This window comes from Elephas maximus, chromosome 8, assembly GCF_024166365.1.
Source record: "Elephas maximus indicus isolate mEleMax1 chromosome 8, mEleMax1 primary haplotype, whole genome shotgun sequence".
Taxonomy (NCBI): domain Eukaryota; kingdom Metazoa; phylum Chordata; class Mammalia; order Proboscidea; family Elephantidae; genus Elephas; species Elephas maximus.
In genome coordinates, this window is record NC_064826.1 from 52,095,964 (window position 1) to 52,121,399 (window position 25,436).

Consider the following 25,436-nt stretch of genomic DNA (forward strand, 5'->3'; position numbering starts at 1 on the left):
GGTCAAATTCATATTTATATTCCTACATCTGGCATGCTGTCTGGTTCATAGAAAGCTCTGAGTAGATGTTTGTGGAATAAATGAATCCTCAAAAAGCCATGTCAGCAAATGTTCGCCTTGAAATGTTCTTTTAATGAGCTGGTAGGACACTTGATTAAATTCATTAAATCTGCCTTCCCAGCCCTCGTTTTGTTATTTGTGCTTCGGGCCCTTACAGCACAGCACTGAGAATGTGCCCACAGGCCCTGCCCCTCTGTGGGAGGCTACAAAGGGCTTGAACCAAAACTGGAAGGCAAGCAAATGTTTACATTTTTACAGCTCTGGTAACACAAAGATTACTCACCTATGCGTTTGCATTAGTGCCCTCCAACCCCAAGGCAGGCTGAAGAGAGATCAGCTCCAATGTGAATGTAGCTAGAGTAGGTGCATACAAGAAGGGGAGATAGGAAACAGTGGTAAACCCTGAACCCTGAGGCTTCCAGCACAATCATATTTGCTACTTGTTAAATAATTTACATTCCTCTTTTAAATTTTCTAAGAGATGTTTAGATCAAATTTCAATTATACGTTTTGGGGACAACCAAACATACAACTCCAGTGCAAAGCAGCTCAACTTTTTTAATATTTTAATTTAGTGCCACCAAAAAAAAAAAAATCACATAGGTAAATGGACATCAGCTGAGAAGAAAAATGCCCTCACTCTAATCAAAAACAAATGTCTTAGTGGTCCTCACCTCATTCCAAATTGAAAGAACAAAATCTTAACATTATCATCCAAAATCACACTACCATAGCTGAGATGCATTTTTCAGTAATTCTTGTGAAGTCTTTGCTCAATTGTTTAATTATAATAAATAATGTTAATTAGAGTGTGCATAGATTTTTTCAATTTTACTTTTTCCCATACTTTAACAAAGTTTTCATGTTTTTTAAACTACACAATACATAAAATTATAATTCTAACTATTCTATTGCGTGACATTTAGATCACTGACAATTCCATGTTTGTGCCTTTGTAGCCTTTTTCCTGACTTTTGGATTACTTTCTGAGAATATATACGCAGTACTCGAATTATGAGGTAGAGGAGTATGTATAAGTTTATTGTTTGTAAAACAAATTACTCTCCAAAACATCAAATAGACAACAATTTGAAAATTATATAGAAACTTAGAGAGTAGTGAATTTATGCTAATGGGGGAGGAACAACTCAGAAAAGGAGGGTGAGAATGGTTGTACAATGTTACTAAATGGTACATGTAGAAACAGTTGAATTGCTGTGTTTTGCTGTGTATTCTCAACAACAACAAAATAAATAAAACTTAAGATGAATTACTTTCCAAAATGATTTTGTCAATTTTATAAATTTAAATAGTCACAATATTAAAATTTAAAACTAAATAGCACCCCAAATTAGAATACCATCCTCGTGTGCCCTAGGCACAGATCCCATTGATAAAGTGCCATCTATAAACTAGATCTTCATCTGGTTAACACTTTCATAAATGATGTATGTTTTGAAGTGGCAAATGCTCTTTTCTTTGTATCCTAGTAAAATGAGCAGCATCTGGAGTCTTAAAAGCTTGTGAGCGGCCATCTAAAATACAACTATTGGTCTCTGCTCATCAGGAGCAAAAGAGTAAGAAGGTACCTGAAATCACAGAGAAGAAACAAGTGTACAAGGCTGATAGCTTACATAAACCATGGCCTCAACTACCCTGAGACCAGAAGAACTAGATGGTACCCGGCTACTACCAATGATTGATCTGACCAGGGCTACAACAGATGATCCTGTTTAGAATAGGAAACAAATGCAGAACAAAACTCAAATTCTTAAAAATGGCCAGACTACGTGGACTACTGAGACCAGAGGACCCTGAGACTATTGCCCTGACGTGCTCTTTACATCCTGAACCAAAACTATCCCCTGAGATCACCTTTTAACAGAAAAGCAGAGTGACACACAAAGGATATTATCCATTAGATTATCCTCCACTAAAAAAGAAAAACATCTATATGAGTCCAAAATGTCAACATTTACTCCAAAGCAGAGGGGATAGAATACTGGAAATGCAACAACCAGAACAGAATGAATGAAGATACTGACACAATGCGAAAAATGTGACTAATGTCATTGATGGAAACTGTCAAAGAGGAACCTAATTTGCTGTGTAAACTTTCACCAAAAAAAAAATATATATATATATATTATTAAAGAAAGAAAGAAACTTGCTCAAGATTGCAGATTCAGGGTAAAACACAGCCCATGTTTTCACTGTATAACATTCCAAATACACAAGAAAAAATTAATGAACTAATTACTCAGATACTTCAGGGCTGCTTTCAAGCAGAGTGTCCAAACATTTAAAATCAGCTAGCTAATTTCTTATGATGTGGAAGCAAATGATAGTTTAGAAGACAACTTTCTTCTTTCTGACTTTGGGCTAATTATAAAGAAGAAACTCTCTGTAAGACTGATTTTAGGAGAAAGGACTAAATTATAAAGCATTCTAAAGTGATTTCTGTATAAAACTATGTTCTAGAGAATACTATTTTATCCTTACATATTTTCAAAATATGAGCATTTCTATAACTGTCTACAGGTGTTCACAAGTATTTTTCTTTTTTAAATGTTAACATATTGTTGAAAATAGCATATGTACAGAAAACTGTTCAAGTCATAATTTTCACAAGGTAAATGCACTCATGTGATGCACTGAGATCAAGAAACAGAAATCACCAGCATCCCAGGAACATCCCTCATGCTCTAACTTCTAATACCAGAGATTAGTTTTGCCTTCACAGATTTTTTTTTTTAATCTAGCAAAGCTCTGATAAATTCTTTGTGACCTTTACTGAAGTATTCACTTAATTTCTGCTAACTCTTCCACTTCTTCCCTAAAGATAGAAGTTTATCCCATGAGATCAAGTAAAGTGGACCTGATGAAATGGTAATATCAAACTGGCATTGGTTGGGACAGCCTTTGAATACCTATCATTGGCACATACTATATATTACAGGACCTTGTTTTTCTTTTCCACTCTTAAAACCAAAAAGATTGTTTCACTTAAACAACTCACAGATAGTAGTTATATTTGCATAACAGGATTTATTCCTGCTTAGTTCACTACCATCTGTTTTTCATGTTTTATGTAGAAAAATTTATACATGAAGCAATGGTATATAACTTTTCACGTGCTATTTTAGAGCAATTGCACCAAATCTTGATTATTTTCTCTAGGTATATAAAGTTGTTTCCATAAGACAGAAGGACACAAATCCTCTCATCTTCAGCATTTAATTTTTTTATAATTATGATAAGAACAATTGCTTGGTCCATTTTAAACAAATTATTCATTGCAATATGCATTAAAATATATACCCCCAACAACTTCTTTAAAAAGTGATACTTTTTTTTTTACTTTTAATATTTAGATGAAACATAAAACATATGCTGGACATAGGAGAAAAAACTTAAAAGTTTACCTGCATTAATGTCTATTTTTTCTGAAATGACCCAAAAGGCTTAATCTAATGAAAATAAAGTTGAACTAGGTGAAGAAGTTTATTTATTATTGTAAATACATGGTAAATTTATTACTGTAAATACATACATGATAAATGCCTTTGCACATCTTCGTATCTTAATAGGTTGTAAGTATTAGATGATATATAATTAACAGAGATTCAGCTTACAAAAATACTTTTTAAATTACCTTATTAATACATCTAAACTAAAATCTCAGAGTGGGATGAGGAATGTAATTATTCAGATATTTTATTCACATAAGCCTGAATAGTTATCTACTTATGTAAAAATCTGGATAACTGACCTTACGCTGATAAAATATCTAGTCAATCAACCGACATCTTTAATAACGATCAAAGTATTTTACGGTTTTGAAGCCAAAGTCTTAGAACTTCCAAGATTAAAAAAAAAAAAAAAAAGATTATTAGAAAAAATAACTATGCTTCGATCTTGGGCGTTTTACACTATTTGACCACAAGGGGGCCATAACTATCTTCGGTGATTTTTTTAGGCAAGGCAGCTCGAGAAAAAACTGAAAATAGAATTCCTTAATTCATCAAAATTTAAGAAGTTTGTATAAAGAAACATTTGTGAATCTAATTCTTAAAAGTGAAATGAATATGAACTAGACTGGTTTTCCCCATAGATATTATGCATTTGAAGAGAGAAAATATTTTTTAAGAAATAATTTTTCTGTTAATTCAGAACTGAAACCATTCCCAAAGCCAACTCTTCAGACAAAGATAAGCCTGGACTATAAAACATAAGCTAATACTTGTGAGGAGTGTGCTTCTTAGTTCAAGTAGATACAGAAGACTAAATGGGCTGCTCCTGTCAGGAGGTGGGATGGGAGGGCAGAAAGTGATACCAGCGCAGGTTGAATGGATACGGGGAAACCGGGATGGAAAGGCGGAGTGTGCAGTCATATTGTACTGACTGCAACTAGGGTCACATAACAATGTGTGTATAAATTTTTGTATGAGAAATTAACTTAAGCTGTAAATTTTCACCCAAGCACAATTTTTTAAAAAATGTATAATTTGCTACGTATTCCTATTTATGTCTCAAAATAGGTATATCTCTACCCAGCACTATGAGTTGGAATCGGCTCGACGGCGCTGGGTTTTTGGCTTAACCCAGTACTAGTTTTTTTTTTTTTTTTTTTAATATAATTAGCATTGAATATGATTATTTGTGAGAATTACTAATAAATCTGTTATCACTCAAACAGTTTAATTTATTACCTGGAGATAAAATCATCTCCAGCCTCTGGCTAACCTGTGACCTCAAGTGAAGCTTGAGAATGAAAAAAATTATCAAAAACTCACCAGGCTAAACAGGCAAACTAAAAGAGGAAATAATGCCTAACAACGGTATGCTTTAATTCTGTTCCTTTTATTCTTAAATTAAAAAATTATTCACATAACAGATGCGATGGTATGCTATATAAGGCAAGCAAACATTTTGCTCAAGTATTCTCCATGGTACATTCAGCAAAACCAACTCCTCCTTTGGAGATAAAAGTGTTATAATCTTTGTCTCCTAAAATAAACACGCCACGACCAGTGCTAGAGCAAAACAAAATCAAATCAACTGTCTTATCCATGCTTCTATGCCAATACCTTTATTTAAAAAAAAAAAAAAAAAAAAACCTTGGAAATTGTTCTACAGCACACTCACCAAAGGCTAAAGGACTTCACTGAGGGGAGGGGGGAGCATTATGATTTCACTACATTCAGTGATACTTTTCATTACCAGTCACTCATTCCAAACTCACATCGTACATTAGTGAAGTGTATGTAAAACAATAATAATAATAGAGCTGGAGGTTAAATGAAGCACTAATCTTTTTTAGAATACTGATAAAAGTTCTACTAGTGCCTCTTTAAATTTTAAATTTTCAAACCACATCTTTATTCTCATGATTTTTTAAAATTTTTTTTCTAAATTTAGCCTGAAATGCCAAAGAAAACTAATTACTCTGGTGCCTAGATTTTTATGCTTGGAAACATAGTGTCATGACAAGCCAAAGAGAAGGGGACAAGAATAGCTTCGATGTAATCCTAAAATGTCATTGTGCATGAGGCCCACTGATGTCCTCTTGTCTCTGTACTGAGGAAAATGATATTTCCATGACTCAGAGCCCTCATCTATCAAGTGAAATGTGCTCATCACCTGCCGTATATACTGACAACGGACTAGGTGCCAGGAAATGTGTAATAAATTAGCCCTATTAACCGTCCCAATGACCCTATGGCAAAGGCTTAGAAATGAGCAGGCTAATGTCGTTTGACAGCATTCTCAGTTGTGTAGCACCATGTTAACAAGACACAAGTTTGTTAAGAGAAATCAATATTTCAAGAGGAAAAAGCAACATAGAAGAATAAGCCTCTCCAGAAACCCCCAACAAGTTACCAGTAAATTTTAAATGATGGAAACACGAACTCCATTTATATAGAAAGAATGTTATTTTCTACACAGATATTAAGAAGCGTTGCATCCATTCTGGAAGGAGCCCTGGTGGCACAACAGTTAATAGCTTGGCTGCTAACCAAAAGGTCGGCAGTTGGAACTCACTAGCCAGCCACTCTGTGGGAGAAAGGTGCTACAGTTTGCTTCCGTAAAGATTACAGCCCAGAAAACCCTACGGGGCAGTTCTATTCTGTCCCATAGGGTTGCTATCAGAATCCACTGGATGTCAATGGGTTGGGTTTGGTTTTGGTTTTTGTATCCATTCTATTCCGTAGCAGCTAAGCTCATACCCTTTGAATTAAAAATATAGAGTGACTCCAGGAGCCAATCTGCATTAAACGGTGGTAATCGATAGTATAAATTGGCATCTGTGTTACAAACTGGTAGATGCTCTAGGCATCCATAACTAATGCACAAAATCTTTCCTACTTATTTTTCAAAAGACCTTCAACAAGTTGCACTTGACATTCACAAAAGAGCACATTCTCTGTGATAATATTATTTCTTTTTAGTTTTAAATTAAATGTGACATTCATAATTTAGTCTCTACACTAACCAATTTAATGTCAGAAAAATTAATTGGCTTACAGTAAGCATTTTCTTCAATGATTTGAGTTAGAATGGAAAAGTCAGCGAAGTTATTAGACACTCTTCTCTCTTTTTAGTAGTATTTCTTACATCGGACTTTTTCTGAAATTATTGAACCTGATGAATAATTTTAAAAATATGATAAAAACCCCAATATTTTTAAGCTCTATTTGACCGATGTTCTTTGACATTTCATCACTTATTGCAAAGCATCAAGCCATAAAATTAATTTGTCACCTACTGTTACATAAAAATTTGTATTAAAGAAAACTGAAATAACATAGTAAATAACCCAATTAGCAAGAACCCGTTAAAGGAAATCTGTTTTAGCAACAATGGTTGAATCCATTTAGATTTCTAGGTGGATATTTTAATCCAATTATACCTGCTCCTCACTTATTGATATCTTGTTATCCAACATTTAGCATTGAGGACAATAGTAAAAAAATCTACTGTCTGACTATTTTGCATATTAACAACGTATATCTGGAAGGAATGAATGCCAAGGTGTGAGGCTAGAGTAACACTGGCTGTGATGGTTAAGGTTATGTGTCAACTTGGCTAGGCCATGATTCTCAGTGGTTTGGCAGTTATATAATGGTGTAGTCATCCTCCATTTTTGTATAACGTCAATTTTCTCATAACAATCTGGTCTTTGGAACCTAATGATGTCGATAAGTGAGGAGTGGGTGTATAAATTAAAATTTTATTTATTTTAATGGGTCAACCTAAAACATATACTAGTATCACAATAACTGAAATCATTGCACTAATATTATGGTACCGTGCTGATAATGGAAACCCTGTGGCATAGTGGTTAAGAGCTACGGCTACTAACCAAAAGGTCGGCAGTTCAAATCCACCAGGCACTTCTTGGAAACTCTATGGGGCAGTTCTACTCTGTCCTATAGGGTTGCTATGAGTCAAGATTGACTTGACAGCAACAGGTACAGGTGCTGATAATGAACATATTTTTCAATTTTTTTTCTCCAACAGCTGGCTATTTATCAAAAAACATTTATATAAATTATGTAAAAACTCAAAATCAGGAAAAGAAGGTATTTTAAATTCTAAAAACAAGCTTTCCAAGTCTCCTCCCACTCTTAACAAAATTCAAAATAATATTACTAAAAATAATTCTTTCCCAGAATTTTTTTTTTAATTTGAAGTAAAGTCAGAAAATAAACTGAAACTCCAATAATTAACACTTCTAAAGTTAACTCAGTTAATTTTTACTAAACAAAAAACATCAAAGTTTTAGGTGTTGGAAAAACACACATGTACACATACTTTTAAGGAGTCCTGGTAGTGCAAAGTTTAAGAGCTCAGATGCTAAAGGAAAGGTCAGCACTATAAGAAAGGTCAGAGGTTTAAACCCACTAGTGGCTCTGCAGGTGAAAAAAACCTGGTGATCTGCTCCAGTAAAGAGTACAGCCTAGGAAACCCAATGGAGCAATCCTACTCTGTCATATCTGGTTACATGAATCGGAATTGACTTGATGGCACACCACCACAACATATACTTTTGTCTTTTAGGGTTTATTTTTTTTCCTATATGCTGCTATTTTATTCCACTGGTTTTCAGGTATGATTAGGTTGTCTCATCATTACTCACTTAAACCTGAAACCCACTGCCATCAAGTCGATTCCGACTCATAGCGACCCTATAGGACAGAGGAGAACTGCCCCATAGAGGTTCCAAGGAGCACCTGGTGCATTTGAACTGCTGGCCTCTTGGTTAGCAGCCATAGCACTTAACCACTACACCACCAGGGTGTCCATTACTCAGTTAACCCAGAACACGGGTTTCCATTACTCACTTAAGTACTGTTTATTTTACAACCAAATTATAAACAATTCCTAACCTCATGTTAACATTTGACCTCCAAATAGAATTATTTTCTAAATGCAAAACACACAATGCAAACTAAAACACACATTAAATATAAAACATTTGCAAATATATGGCAGGTAGTCCTCAAAAGAGTTTAACCCTATTATGCTATACCCTATAAGTATATATTATTTATTCAAATATATATTCAATACTTTACTATGTGTTGGGCATTATGCTAGATGTTTTGGCATAATTAAAGTGAATAGAAAGAGACATTAAATCATAAAACATATTAGCGCTAGTAACCTGTGCACAATTGTTGGCTTACCTAGGAGCTAAAGATGTCAACTAATAAATACGGAAATATGAAGCATACTTAGGATAATGTAAGTATTATTTATCATTACAATTATTGATAGTTGTTTAGAGTTACTTTATACTGTTTCACTCACTTTCTTCTATATATAATCAGATTTCATCTTCTCAACTATCCTATATTTTAATAAAGTAGGCATTGTCTTCTTTTGTGGATTATGAAGTTAAAGGTAGAGGTACTAAAAGTTTGTCAAACATTAACTCGTAAAAAATTAATGTTGGAGAATGGAATAGGATGCAGGTTGTCTGCCTTCTAGCCTAACTTGTGATAGACCCACACTTTCTGATGTTTGTCATAGCAAGCAAATTTATGCTGACCCTTTGAACATGTTTTTATTTCTTACATCTCAATTCACGTAAATACCCTTTTAAAGTGAACCAATCACCCACAGCACAGTGAACCAAACACCCACAGCACAGTGAACCAAGCACCCACAGCACAGTGAACCAATCACCCACAGCTCAGAGAATCAATCACCCACAGCACAGTGAACCAATCACTCACAGCACAGTGAACCAATCACCCACAGCACAGTGAACAAATAACTCACAGCGTCCAAAAAAAAAGAAAAAAATCCCATTGCTGTCAAGTTGACTCTGACTCACACCGACCCTACAGGACAGAGCAGAACTGCCCCATAGAGTTTCTAAGGAGCAACTGGTGGATTCCAACTGCAGACCTTTTGGCTTGCAGCTGTAGCACTTAACCACTACACCACCAGGGTTTCCCACTCACAGCACAGTAGACCAAAAACCCCACAACATAGGAAAGCAGCAAAACTACATCACACTACTAGGCTTTCCCAAACACTGAATGGAGCTATTAACCAGTCACATTAGATGTTGTTGAGGCAATTTAGACTCAGCAACCCCACAGCCCTCAAAAGAAAGCCCCAAGACCTGAATCCCTGGACTTGAAAATGTCTAAGAGTACGAAGGCTTGGGAACTAGCATGGGCTGAAGGCCAGGGAATCTAGCACCCTCACCCTCAGAAGTCTAGGAACATATACCTAGCAGTCAGGCATGAACACATTAGCATACCCTCCATGTTGATTTGCAAATCTTTTTTAACATGTAAAATGTCATAGAATGTGTCCTATAATACAGCTATTAATGTATGTGGATTATGGAAATAAATAGCAACAAAAATCAGTATTTTTAAAATTGTTTTCTATTTTATCAGGAATTTACATATACTTTTGGGCCACAGTGGCACATGTAGTTGTGTTCCATCTATTGTTTGTAGCTCGTCCGTGGTACACACGAGGTACTTCCAAGGGTCCAAGGCTTGTAGGTCCACTACTCTTTGGTATGTATTTCATTTCTTCAACAACCTGTCTTTTATAATTCTTAGATGTGAAAATGTTAAGCATTCATTAGATACAAATCAACGGGGGCCTATATTATATTTAATTTAATTAAACAAACATATAGACGTAAAATTAAGGAAAGCTCTGAAGTAAGTCCAACATAGCTAAAGGCCATCTCTGACAACCAAAGGAAGGATTACTATAAGTCTTTTTATTTATTTATTTTTACATTTGTTTAACAAAACATGGTTAAGGAAAGATCCATGCCATTTTTTCTTTATATTCTCAGCACCCAACACTGGGCCCAGGAAATAACAGGTACTTAAGGAATTTTGTTGAAAAAATAACCTGTCAATTGTCAACAAAGGATCAGTGGCCATGGGTCCTTAATGACGGAAGTTCTCATAAATAAGAGGTGGTCTCTTGCCTCTGGCCTTAGCCCTTTCCAGTTTGCACTCCCAGATTAAATATTTTTAAAAATGAATGAGATCGGTTTAAATTACCTTTGTAGCTGTCCATCATTTTCAAGATAAATTCCAAATTCTTTACCATGGCATTTTGTCTTGCTACAAAATCAGCAAAAAATTATTATCCCCTTTAAATAATCATTACTCTCATTCACGGAGTTTCTCTAGATCACCGAACTACTTTCTTTTTGTTTCTGAGCATGCTTTTCAGTCGACATTTCCCTGGTCAGTTGGCAGGAGTATCACTCTTACTCCTAGCCCAGCACAGTTAACCACTCCTTCCTCTGTGCTTCCCCAGAATCCTGAATGTATTTATAATAAATTGTAACTGTATGCTTATACTCTGCCAGAGGAATCTATGAGTTCTTTGAGAGGAGGACTCTTGACTTAGACATTTTTGTATTTTCAATTTTATCACTATGCCTGTCACACAATAGGCATTCATTTAATGTTTGTTGACCACATATGCTACACGAGTAGGTGGCCATGGTGGATCTTGTGGCTAGATTACTTGGTGCTTGGGAAAAACATGGAAACTGGGTTCACTCACCTTGTTGTTATTTGGTGACGTGGAGTTGATTTTGACTCAGAGTGACCCCATGTGTTACAGAATAGAACTATGTCATAGGATTTCCTTGGCTGTAATCTTTACAGAAGCAGCTTGCCAGGTCTTGGTCCCACTGAACAGCTGGGTGGGTTTGAACCGCCAACCTTTAGGTTAGCAACCAAGTGCTTAACTGTTTGATCACCAAGACTCCTTCATCTTAGTATTCTCAAATCTCAGGGTATCTGATACATGGTTGATGAGTAACAAATTTTTGTCAAATAAAAAAACTAATTGAAAATGTAAATTATGTATTAAGATATGGACATTCTTATGAGTCCTGGGGGTGCAGTGATTAAGCGCTTGGCTGCTAACCAAAAGGTTAATGGTTCAAACCCACCAGCCACTCTGTGGGAGAAATATGTGACAGTGCTTCCTTAAAGATTACAGCCTTGGAAACCCTAAGGGGCAATTCTATGTCTTATAGGGTCTCTATGAGTTAGAACTGACTAGATGGCAACAAGTTTTTACTGGACATTTTGTGGTAAGTAAAATTTACTAAATAATATGTCCAACTTATATGAAGAAAGAAAATAGAAACTCTAATAATATCTATGTTTATTTATACAGAAAAAAATTTAAATCCCTCTTTTTTTCCTTTTTAATCTGCTTAAGAACAAAATATTAATTTAGAAATACTACTGTATCATGGTTAAGAGCTTGGCTGCTGACAAAAAGTTTGGCAGTTCGAATCTACTAGCTGCTCTTTGGAAACCCTATAGGGCAGCTCTAACTCTGTCCTATAGGGTCGCTATAAGTAGGAATCGAATCGATGGAGACAGGTTTGGTTTTTTTGGTTTTACTGCGTTAAGAAAATTAAGGATATTGGAGAGTATTTTGCTAGTAGACAGCTAGATCTTAGTCCCCCTAAATGCCAATAAATTATTAAAATGAAGCTAAGAGTGGGCAAAAAAAGACAAATGTAAAGTACTTATCTGGAAAAAGTTTAAGGGTATATGAAGGCCTCATAGGGAACTAAAATGTTAGCTCTGTTCCAGCATGATTCCATGGACTAATACTTTTAATACTCATCAGACAACTCCTAAAAAAAAATAAAATAAAAATAAATAAAAAGCAAAATAGACAAAAACACTGCTAGAGTAGTACCTCCTTTTATTCCTCGCAGTTTCTCTTCATTAGTAATGATAGGAGTGGTATCTAAAAATAATTGTGCTATGTGATGTATTTCTTCTAGTAAATTTATTTTTCTCTTTAAGGAACATTTATTTAGCCTCAAATCTATTCACTAAAAAGAGGTAAAGACTAATATCCCCAATATACATTATAAAGACATCATAGTCTATATCATTAAAGTTAGCACCAGAGTTTTCCACAGGGCAGAAGTAAGCCCAAGTCTTTCCGCCCTAAACTTTTTGTTTCTTTTTAAATTATAATATATTAGGAGACAGTTGTATTTCTCTGCCCAGTAAACTACTTTGTAGAAGGCAGGAAAGCCCCATTGGAGGTATTTAGCCTATCCCCAGGGTATACTGGAACTTGCTTATGGAACTTTTGATGTACACACACATAAACACACACAGGCACCCTCACAATGAGTCCAGTTTTTTAGTTCATTTGTTTGTTTTTACACATTTATAAGACCTTAGCCATCCTGAATGAACTTTACTTGAACTTAAAATCAAAGAATACTCACATTCATCAACAAAGGTGCATATATGAACTCTTAAGCTTCTTGATATTGACAAACAGAAGTATCATGTGTATGTGTGTTTCTGTGTAGGGTGGGAGGACAGGTGATACAAGAAGCCTTTGCCCCAATTCTAGAATTATGACTCATCTATTCAGTGACAGCCAGTTCTATACAGAGATTTAGGTTGTATGTATTTGTTCAAAATGTGAAAATGACAATATTTATTAGCAATTCAAAAAGATTATCACATTATTTTGGTTTTTCCTGTTCATGTTTGTTAAAATATTATCTGGGGACTTTATACGGGCAAATGATTTCAACCCATTCTCATTTTACAAAGCATAATTCCAATCACAGTTTTTCAGCTTTGTAATGGGTTTAATGGAGGGAAGCCTCCTTTATACAACACAAATAATCACTAAGAGTATGTTTATTAAATTGTGAATGTTTGCATTTTCCATGGTCCAATGTAAAAAGATAAAGATATTAAGTATAAATAAGGAATAACTCCTGTAGATACTGCTTGTTTAGCTAAGAATTGGTATATAAAAATAGCACTTAGCTGATTGTACTGAAGAATGAACACAAACTACAATTTCAGAGTCTATGGAGTGTTTGGAATAGGAAAGGAGCTGGACTTTGGAGTCATACAGACACAGGTTTAAATCCCCTGGCACTCACACACTAGCTGCATCACTGCAGCAAGTTAATTAATGTCTACGAGCCTTGGTTTCCTCCTCTATGAAACTGGAATAATACTTCAGAGCCCAGAAGTTTATTGTGGTTATTAAAGCAAATAATATCTCTAAAGGAACAGGCCTTTGATATTTGTTATTTCTCCTCACCTTCTTCACTCCCCTATTTTTACTACAGACACATTTAATAAGAATTCAAACTTCATCCTTGACCTAGTAATTCTATCTTGTATTCAGGATCTAAACCTATATCTGGGTTCAGAAAGCTAATTGTTTCTTTTCTTGAGAATGTGCTATATACAAAGAGTTTTAACATCTCAAAAGTTCAGAGTCAAGTACAAGTGTATTGTTGATCTAGCACTGCAAATATATTAATGAATTTCCACAAACCATATCTTTCATTTGCTGTTGCTTTATATATCAATAATTCATTGTAGTTTTAATTCTGCCATAGCACTTCTCAATTAAACTCTTAAAAGCAGTCTTCACTTAAACTTTACTTAAAAGGTATTTTTAAGCTTTTATTTAAAAGGTATTTAAAAGTGTAGTTATGGAAATATTTTAAGATTAGAGCTAATTAACAGTAAGGAGGCCTAGGGTTCTCATCCAGTCTTCAAAATGTCTTTTAATTTGGTCGCAGTGCTCAGTGTTACAATTCTGTAAGTTGCATATTAGGACTGATACAACTCATCTGTATCTTGAAAATCGTTTTCCAGATTTCAGCAGTATTTCTGACCCTGATTATGAATCAGACTTTAAGAGTTGTATTAATGATTTATATTGATAGGTTATTACTTATTAAAAATAAAACCATGTCTTCATATTTCAACATTTGACCCTGAATATTTTTTTCTTTTGTATAATTTACTATATATCATGAGATAGCTGCAGAGAGGAATGTGCTAATCTGAAGTATACTTTGCATTAATTCAGCGAATTCTAGAACTCTAGGGAACAGCTTTTCAGGGCTGCTTAAGGTCAGACAGCCGAGAAAAAGCCAATACCCCGCAATGAAATTTCAAACACCATGGGAATACTCACTTCAAATCTGTGGGATCAATTTGAGGACTCATGACAAACGGGGCCCCAAGAGACCCATTTATGCCATCACCATTTCATTTTTCAGATCCAAATCGCCTAATTATTCTGGAATGGTTGATGAAGAGTGTGTGTGTGTGCACGTGTGTGTGTATATGTGTGTGTTTAAGGGTGAAGAGGGAGGCAGGGAACACTAGGTTAGTAGGGTTAGCACTGGTTCCAAGCACCATTTGTAGAACTAATTTTTTATATTTACCACCAATATAAATATATGCTGCTATCTTTAATTCCTGTAGAAGTAAAACTGCTTCACCATTCATAGTGTTGTCCAATCAAAAGCCCTAGTACAGGTGAAAATATTACTTCCCAGGTTGTAAGAACAGAATTATGATGGTGTCTCCTCAAGTGCATTTAATCAGTCAAATACTGAGTTTCTAAAATCATTCTCCAAAAATCTTCCTCAATTTCTTCACCTTAAAAAGAGGATAAAATCTGTCATCAAAAGGTTGCTGAAGGTTTGCATAGGAAAAAGAAAGTGAAAATGTCTAATGCAGTGCCTGTCTCAATTTAGGGATTAATTAACATTATGTGAATCTGAATACCATTAAAGTAACAGTAAATGAACATTATTGCCAAGAGTAAGAAATAATAATATGGTGTAATGTTTAATAAAGGTCCCTGTGTGGCGCCAACGTTTGCACATGCCTACTAACCTAAAGGTTGGTCTTCAAATTCAGCCAGTGGTACTGTGTAAGAAAGGCCTAGCAATCTGCTTCTGTAAAGGTAACAGCCAGGAAAACCTTTCGGAGCAGCTTTACTCTGAAACACACCAGGTTACCATGAGTCAGAGCTGCCTTGACAGCAGGGGGTAGCATATAATAACCCACTGCCGTCGAGTCGATTCCAACTCATAGCGACCTTATAGGACAGAGTAGAACTGCCCCATAGAGTTTCCAAGGAGCGCCTGGCGGATTCGAACTGCTGACATATAATAGACTGTGCTAAAATAATTTTTAGCACAATTTTTTTAAATCAGTTATCTAAACTATCCGAGACATTATTATTGTCAATAAGCAACAATGTAAGATATAATATTAAAGAAATTTAAATCAAGGCTAACTATATTTGGTGGGCATGCCTACCACAAGCAATTCTCAAAATGTTAGAACAAGTATGCTTTTAAGTCTTTTAATCAAATCCACTACAACTATTTCACTTTTCTGTTAGACAATTTTTTGTAGGTTTAAAATAATTTATACTTATTTCTACTAATAAGGTGGTCCGTGTTGTACCTTTTCAAGTAAAGTCTATTCCTTCATGCTCAAACACTAACTGACATTAAGTCTTTTATAGCAGTATCCAGAAAAAACACGCCTTAGTCAAATGCAAAAGATTCTATTCAGCAAATGGAATAACACAAAAAGGATTTTCATTATATAAAATAGAAAATTTTCCTTCTCCAAATGGACTCACTGGACTGATTTTTTCTTTTTTTTATTTGTTTTTATATTCTACTCATTTACACATTTCAAATCAATTTTATAAGTTAGGCTAGTACTGTATTTATTGCTGAAAAACAAATACTTTGTACAATCAAGAAAACATGTATTTTGTTCACATTGTATTAAAATCAAGAATATGTATGAAAATCTTATTTAGTTTGAGGGTTAGGAAATAGCTCATTATACTATGAAAGTCCAGATTGCTTTAAAACCAGAAGACAAGTTTCTCACAAAACTTTTTAAGATATTTAAAAATTGCACATTTAACTCTGTAGAGTTACGATACCAAAACATTTTGAAATATTTTAAGTCTAATGTTAACACAAATATCTATTTAAATTCTGAATCGAAACATTTTAAATGGCACTCTTCTGATCTTTTCTAATGTAACCAAGATTTTAAGTTGATAAACGAAACAAAACTGTTCTTTACATCTTTATTGTTTCAAGTCTTTCCCAACCCAGCCTCACCCAATCGTCTACCATCCCAACCTTCACACACACTATTTATATATATATATATAAATTAACATTTTATATATATATATACACACACACACACACACACACACACACACACCCCCACCCTTCCAAAGAAGAAAAGAATCCTGGCTGATTTTAGCAGTAAATCATTTAAAATTCAATTCTACTATAGAGCTCATGCCTTATAAACATTTTTTTTTTCTTTTAATACATGTTTGACATATGATTGGTTCATATCTGTTCCTACAACAGGGAAACAAAATTCTCAATTAGAAGAGATTGGCTATCCAAATATTTACTTGTTATCGTCCACACTGACTCAACAATTACTGAATACTTGCTATTTGTCCAGCAGTACACATAGTGCCTACATACATTGTTCCTTTTAATCCCCACAACAAATCTATGAACAAGGTATTATCATGGTCCCCACTTCACAGGGGAGAAGGCTGAGGTACAGGGAGGCCATGAGCTCACACCACACACTACATTGATGCAGCTAGAAGAAACCTGTGATCAGATTCCAAAGTCCAAGCTCTTAAACTTTATTCTATGCTGTTGCTGTTAGGTGCCATCAGGTTGGTTCCTATATAAGACAGAACAAAACACTGCCCATCTCTGCAGCATCCTCACAGTCATTGCTATATTTGAGCCCACTGTTGCAGTCGCTGTGTCAGTCCATCTCATCAAGGGTCTTCCTCTTTTTTGCTTACCCTTTCCTTATCAAGTATGACATCCTTCTCCAGGGACTTGACCCTTCCGATAACATGTCGAAAGTATGTGAGACAAAGCCTTGCCATTCTCACTTCCAAGGAGTACTCTGGCTGTGCTTCTTCCAAGACAACTGCTACGCAGAAGGTAGTTACTGGCCAATTTTTTTAGAAGTAGACCATCAGGTCCTTCCTGCCAGTCTGTCTTGCTGTGAAAGCTCCACTGAAACCTATTCACCATGAGCAACACTGCTGGTATTTGAAATATCAGTGGCATAGCTTCCAGCATCACAGCAACACGCAAGCCACCGCGGTATGACAAACTGACAAGCGCATATTCTATACAACCTCAAATATTGAAATCATAGAATTATTTATATTTAGCCCTAGCTTTTAAATTTTTAAAAAAGATGGTTAGCGGTTCTTGCATTTAAAGGTTAAAATTTCCATTTTTTAAAGGTGAACAGAAATCCCATACTGGCTTCAGAAAGGAACAGGAGCCCAACATTTTTAAGGATTTTCTGGGTTGTGCTCACTGTTTCTTCAACAGACTAATTTAGAAGTAGAAACCCTTTCATATTTCATCTTGATTTATACATTTAAATGAGAGGGAAAACAATTTCATTAATTAATGTGCACATTAATGAGATAATTTGTGGGTTTTATGATTTTTTTCAAAGGCTTTAAGCTTCCAAGGGAAAATGTTTCATAGACACAAAGTGCATTCTTCTTATTAAAATTGACATTTTTATCTCAATGCATAAATGGTACTTCATAGATATATTCACTTATTAGGATTTTAATCAGCTTTAATTTCAAATCCTTCATGACACTAAGGGATGAGGTATCCAAACCTTCCCACAAATCCTTTTATTTATCAAAGAGGTTTGTATAATACCATGAGATAAAAAAGAAGAAAGTGATTTAGAGGAACAAAAAAATCTAAAATAACTACTAATCATAACTGTAATTTAAAATGATCTTCACAGATATCTTCTTATATCTGAAATTAGATACATTATATATATTATATATAATGTATATTATATTTATTATATATATTATATTATATAATATATATTTCTATATATTAAGCATATATATGTATATCGTGTGTATATATACATTTTTAATATATATTAAGCATATATATGTATATTGTGTGTATATATGTGTGTGTGTGCATATATATGTGTGTGTGTGTGTGTATATATATACATATATATAAAGCAGTCCTAACCCATATTAAACTACATCCAGTAACCACTTCTAAGAGATAGGCCTAAAGCCCATGTGGGACTGAAACATTATGTGATCAAATGGCTTAATTAGTTGAGATAAAACGAAAATTAAATTAAACAAGAAAAGTGCAGGATAATTGTGATTAGAAGTAACTTGCTATAGAAAACAAAGTCACATGAAGGAAATTTTTCTCTTTATAAGAATAAAGTTCTTCATTAGTTAACAATCCTTGATGCGGTGTCGTCTTTTATGGGTAGTAGTGCTTAAAAGTTTTTAAAGTACTGCTACACCCATTATCGTATTTGATCTTCACAAGCACCTTTTAAGCAGCTGTCGTATCATACAAGAGGCACTTGCTTTTACACAATGTCATATGTGCAGTGGGTGGCAGAACTAGGACAAGCCAGCAGGGACATTATTAATTTACTATTTTTTAAGTACACTTAGGTTAAAAGGTGTGCATGAATGTGTGTGAAAACTGAGCTTTGAGTTTTATTATTATACATGTATTCCTTTATATAAAAACTCTCTGGGTCTTTTCTCTCTTCAAAGCTTATTTATGGAACAGTAAAAGCTGATAGAGAATCTGAGGCAAAGATATATAACTAAATTAAAGTGCCAGGGAAACACCAATAAATACTCAGAAGTAAAGGTTAACAAAAATGCAATTCTAGTCAATAGAAAATATTAATTTACAAACACGATTTGTCCCTGGATATAGATAGCTTATATAATCCTCAAATCCAAAATTAAAGGAGGTAAAGCAGTATTTTAGAAGTAGCTCAAAAGTTATGACAGGTGTGACTGCCTGGGTTGTAATGGCAGACCACAAGTGTCCCAGGGATTTCATCTTCAGTAAGGTGCATAGGGCATCTCCCGTACTGACAGCTTGATAAAGTATACCCTAGGGATCTCTGTTAAAGAGTAGCTAAAAGATCAAGCCGTTAGGCCTTTTAAAATTCTATGTTTTCAAAACCCTATCCTAACAATGCCAACTTTAACACACTTAAATAAATACAGTAACTAGTATGATTTTTAAATGTATAATTTTGACCATAATCCTGTTCCACAGACAATTGTAATGTGTTTTCCATCAAGATCATGTCAATCATACATGGCGGAAAAATCTTTGACCATTACTGCCTCTATTATATTATACTTTTCTATTTTATTACACTTGGGGAAAGGTGTAATAAAATAGAAAACAGCAACGGCTCAGAGCTGATTTTCTAACAAAGCATAAAGCATCTCCCAGCATGTCCACTAAAACATATGGAGTAGCACTAACTCCAGCCAAGAAATATAACATGTCGCCTGCACACCAATTCCATGGCAAACCTTATGGTTGCCACAGGACATTAAGGCTTCATAGTGTCAGTGATCGCTGTCTTACTCAAATCATCGTTATCGCAGGTAAGGCAAAATTCTCTGAATTCCCTTGGGCTTACGGCGTGCTCAGCAGCCCTGCAATGAAGCTTAATTTGTTTTTGTCTTGAATAAACCCCTGAATAATTCTCTACCCTTGCTGAAGTCTCCACTACACAATTGAAATTCACCTTTAATGGCTTCCAAAGGGACCAGAACCCTTCGGTTTGGTGTTTTCCAAGATGCAAGAAAACTCTAGTAACTGAATACCTAAAAACTATATATAGTAAGATTGGTGAGGAGACTTGTTTTATATTAAAAAAAAAAAAAAAAATGGAACCCCACATTTTGCCATAAGACATTCTTAAATATTCTTTAAGTCAAAATGTTGTGAATTTATTGTTCAACACAATACAAACACACAGACACAGAGTTTAGAGAAAGCTTAGTTCGTTTTATAAAATTTACTTTAAAGGGAAAGTTATCGTGTCTCTTTTTTCACCTAGGAGAACTGGTAACAGCAGAGGATAGGATGCATACATATTCTATAAAAGTCTGTAAGTCCCAGTAGCTTTGCCTTCAGGCATAGCATAAGCTACAAATTTATTTTAAATATCCTTTCCATGATAGTTTGTACTTTATCATAAACAATTTAAATAAAATGTAATTGATATAAAAACCAGAAAAACAAACCCACTGCCGTCAAGTTGATTCCCACTCATAGCGACACTATAGGACAGAGTAGAACTGCCCCACAGAGTTTCTAAGGAGTGCCTGGCAGATTCGAACTGCCGACCTCTTGGTTAGCAGCCGTAGCACTTAACCACTACAACACCAGGGTTTCCATCAATTTAAATAAATTTATTCTATGCAGGTGTGAATATATTTGTGGCGTCACCCCCACTAAAGGCCAGCTGTTGCACAGCTTACGTATTCTAGATACTTTTCACTCTAGGTAAACTTATTTCAAGCTGTCATAGTATCATCGCTTCAGAGTCTGAAGCCTTTGTTTCCAAGAACATTTTTGTTTTTTACAAAACACCAAAAATAAAACAAAAAAAAAATCATTTATAAGTACCTGATGCCCGTTGTAGAAAATCTAGAAAATACTGATAAGCAAATAAACAAATAATCTATACAGCACTCAATTAATATCTTAAATATACATATTCTTCCATGTTTTAAAGTAATAATGTATACATTATTTGGTATATATTTTATCATATTATAAATATTCTTGTGTAACCTATTTTTGCTGACATGAGAGTAGAACATGAAAGTTTTTTCATGTCAATAAACAAATATCTGGTACCATAAATATGCATCATATTTAACTAACCAATCTGCTCTTATTTGAAAACAGAAATATCTAAGAAATATCTTAAGACTTTTTTGATACCAGGATGAGATCCATTTTATTTTAAAACTACTTCATGAGTGTAACTGGGGTAAAGTCCCTACTTTACGTCTTGTCTGATCTGTGACTGTATGAGTGAGTGAGTGAGTGAGTGAGTGAGTGTGTGTGTGTGTGTGTGTGTGTTAGCAGGGTGAAGAGACTTTTGGAAGGGCCTGAGAGAAGGATCTTTCTTCTGTGTTTCCTACTAAAGCAACTAACTAAATAAGAGGAAAATAATACAACCGTCACATTTAAAAGGAAGGAGTGGGTTTCTTTGCAGAAACCTGTGTTTTGGGTGAAAACATCTGGAAGGCAGTCAGCACCCCCGCACTTCCCCACTCTGTTTTCACTGGATCTACAAACTGACCCTGAACTCCTTTTTTTTTTTTTTTCATAAACCAAAGTATGGATGAGGTATTTAAACAAAATGATTGAATTAAGAAAATGACCATGACCCTTATTTGAAGTTTCCCAGAACCAGACATTCATTCATGAAGGAAAGGGGAAAAGCCGAGACCAGTGGCAGAAGTCTCTTATCCTAATTCACTATCATGATATGCCATTGCCTCCTCTTTTGAATGTATACAAAATGTAAGTAACGAAATAAAAAATAATCTTTCTTTGGTCAGCAAATAAAATGGTTGAGATTTCTGTACAAACTCATTCGGTTGCCAGTTGTTCTGTAAAACTGTTTTTAGGTTGTTGTGGAGAATATTCATACAATTTTAAACTTTATGAAGAGGGCAATACATCTTAACAGGCCTGAGGGAGTTTGAAATGGAATTTTGGTGCCTTTTGGTTTAATTCTGTCAGTTGTGTATGTCATTCTCATTCCCTCCCACTGTCACCCCACAAATACACACAAACACAGTGCAGACAAGGCATGAAGATGGCTCCCCACACCTAGGATGTTCTTCCTCTCCTCTCTGTCCCTTATCCACCAGAGTTACCAGCCTTGAGAAGGGGAAACCGCAACCTGCTGGACAGAGTAAAGTTTTAGAACCACCAGTCATATTACTTACTTTTGCCTCCTTTATGTCACTTGGAGATTTTAAAATGGAGATATTAAAGTGCAAAAAATATATTTTGGTAACAAATTTGGAATTAAACCATGCCAATATTTTTTCACAACATGTTTGACTCTAGGAGTGAAAGTGGAGGGACCTAACCCCTCCCGAGCTGCCCACTGAGCACTACCCTGAGACAAATTTCAAACAAGTGCTGCTGGATTTGTTGGTGCTTTGTCATGGAAACACAGGCTTTGCTTGATATGATATCAGGTTGACATAACCACTTTTTAATATATTATCTAAATATATTAACTAAAACAATCTCCATATCTCCATGTTGTTTTGATCTAGTTAGCAAATTTTTCTTAAAATAAATCAAGGTGGAAATGTTTTCATATTGTAATTTCATTATTCTGTAGACATGAAATTTGAGGAGAGATAAATATTATGAAAAGAACAAATGTAACCTCTATGAAACACAGAGAGACAGAGAGGACACGTGCAAGAGAGAAAAGGCCTCAGCTCTTCCACCATAAACTTCAACATCTGACAAAAAGAAGCCCAACTATTCCTCATTTAAAAAGTAGAAAGTTAACACAAATGTATGAAAAGGCCCAGGTATAAACAATAGGCACCAAACAGCTTACATTGCAACCAATCTAACACTTAAAACACTGTGTGGGATAAAGCCCATCTGAAGGTATTACACAGGTATGCAGACACTAGTAGTAACTACGTTAGATTCTAAATTGCTGTAGGTCACAACCGTGTGTATATATAATATTAATAACCACAATAAAATGACAATGATAAAGTGCTTCATGCATAAGGTTAACGCTGCCTACTCATTATCACATACTCATTTTGACTGTTTTTTCTAAATTGTTGGCAGATTTCCACTGAGCCATTAATGTCCCCAAGAGACTTCTCTTCCCCTGTGGCCTTCCCTTTGGAAGACTGATAATTGGGGAAAGGGGCATTGTGGGTGACCTGAGAAGAGAGGGAAGCTCTCTGGTTCATACAGGAACGAAACTCCAGTGTGACCCTACTGGAATTGTGCCATTTATTTTCCCAAGAATTTGTCTCATACAGTCATTTAAAAAGGACTGTGATGATTATAAAAATGTGAAGGGTAAGATCTGCACAAGTGTTTTCTTATTCAGAGGCTAACGCTTGAAGCAGCCAAGTAATTTATTTTCAAATTATTTGACGTGACATTGCACACTTAAGTTGCCAATATTATTCTTGTACCTGATTCCATCTGAAACATGATTTTTTTCTTTTTTAAATCAGTTTCATATACTTGGCACCATATCAGACATGCAGTTACTTCTCAATTCTAAAAAAGCTGCATTGGTGTAATATATCAAAATCCTGCCATAAGACTGCTAGAGGAAAAGGGATGGTCCTTTGGACATAGAAATGAATAAGCACCTTTTGTAAACATGTTTAGTGACAAATGTCAAAAACAAAAAACCTCCCTTGAGATTCAATGTAGAGGCTTTCCCAGGTGCCTTGGGAGCACAGAGAAGGGCCAGGGGTAAAAGACACTAGGTAATACTTCTGAGAGACAGTTACCTTGGAGTCTAGTCTTAAAGGATAAATGGTAGTTAGGCATTCAAGAAGTATAAATATACAGAGGATTCCAGGCAGAGGAACTTGGAGAAAAGAAAGAAATTTAGGGAAATGAGTCTGGGATAGTCTGAGAGCCCTTAAGCTATAAGAATATGGCTGAGTGAAGGCAGGAAACAGACTGGAGATGAGCTGTAAAAGTATGCAAGAGCTAGGCTGAGAAACATTTATTTTGCCATGTTAAAGAAAGGCAACACATCCCCTCGGCTCTAATCATCTCCAGGTATTGGCATCATCTTCAGTTGAGCTAATCTCATGGTTGCAAAATAGCTGGGGACAGAAGCAGAGTTGAAATCATCGGTTTCCACCCAGGGAGAGAAAAAGAGATTTTTTTTTTAATAAACATCAATCAACTTTTCTGTGCCTAACTGTTAGAACACCCTTGAAGCAATCTCTGAAATCAGAGACATGCCTTGTGCTGATTGGCTTAGACAGATTTTAATCTTCATCCTGATTCTGGGTTGGCTTGTAGTTGTTGCTCTCGAGTCAATTACAACTCATGGCAACCCCATGTGTGCAAAGTGGAACCGCTCCATAGAGTTTTCAAGGCTGTGACCTCTCAGAAGCAGATTGGGCCTAACTTCCAAGGTGCCTCTGGGTGGGTTCCAACTCCCAAACTTTTAGCTAGTAGTTGAGCACTTAACCACTTGTGCCACCCAGTCAGAACCTGCTCCTGAAATCCTACCTAAATCTGTGACTGTTAGCATGTAAGAGCTTGGGGGAATGGAGTGGTAAGAAATGAGTAGCGAGTAAACAGCCAACATAACGGACTCAACACCCTCCCTGTAATTCCTCCTCATTTTAAGGAAGCCTGAGAACACCATGTGCTGAGAGAAAAACAGCCCAGGGAGATGACCTTATAAAAACGAATTTTCATAGCGGGAAAATATTTTGTTTCTTAGGGACCATATTAATAGCAGCTTATCTTTCCCCATCAATATCTCCTGAAGATTATCCTCGTTTTTACTTTATTATGCAACTTAGTACATTCAAAGTGGTTCCTAGGAATCCTCAGCTAGTGGATTAATTATCTCCTCTTTGAGAGTGAACGCTACTCCAGGAGGATCTAAACTTCTATTGTTATTGCTTAAGCAGTGCAATTACAGATACCAAATCTTAATAAATTTGAATTTCTAACTTACCAAAATATAGTAAGACATTTTATTTTAATTAATTTTTTATTTGTTTTTACTTTTGATTTTTAGCATTCTGCTTTCATTACAGAGCATTATTCCAAGAAATTAAATATTGACTCTTCTGTGTCTTCTCTTTTCTTAAAAAGAGTTTTATGACTGCTCTGATTTACTGGCAATTTCAAATATCTGTCTTTGGAATACTGTTTTCCAACACTATCATATTTTTCCAAAGGCTATCAGCAATCAGAAATCACACTTAACCACAAGAATATCTCAGGACTTGATTTGTATATATATTTTAAAATCCTTCCCCAGATATTTTCAAATGTTAAGAGAGTCTGTTGTACATATCTATTTATTTAAATAAATGCAGCCAGGAACAAGAAGAAACAGTCA

The 25,436-nt window shown here is 35.1% G+C and overlaps 1 protein-coding gene across 3 annotated transcripts in view; it reads right to left on the minus strand.

Annotated features, from left to right (window-relative positions):
• CACNA2D1 (calcium voltage-gated channel auxiliary subunit alpha2delta 1) overlaps positions 1 to 25,436 on the minus strand; it is a 542,050-nt gene that overhangs the window by 318,819 nt on the left and 197,795 nt on the right. The window lies entirely within an intron of this gene.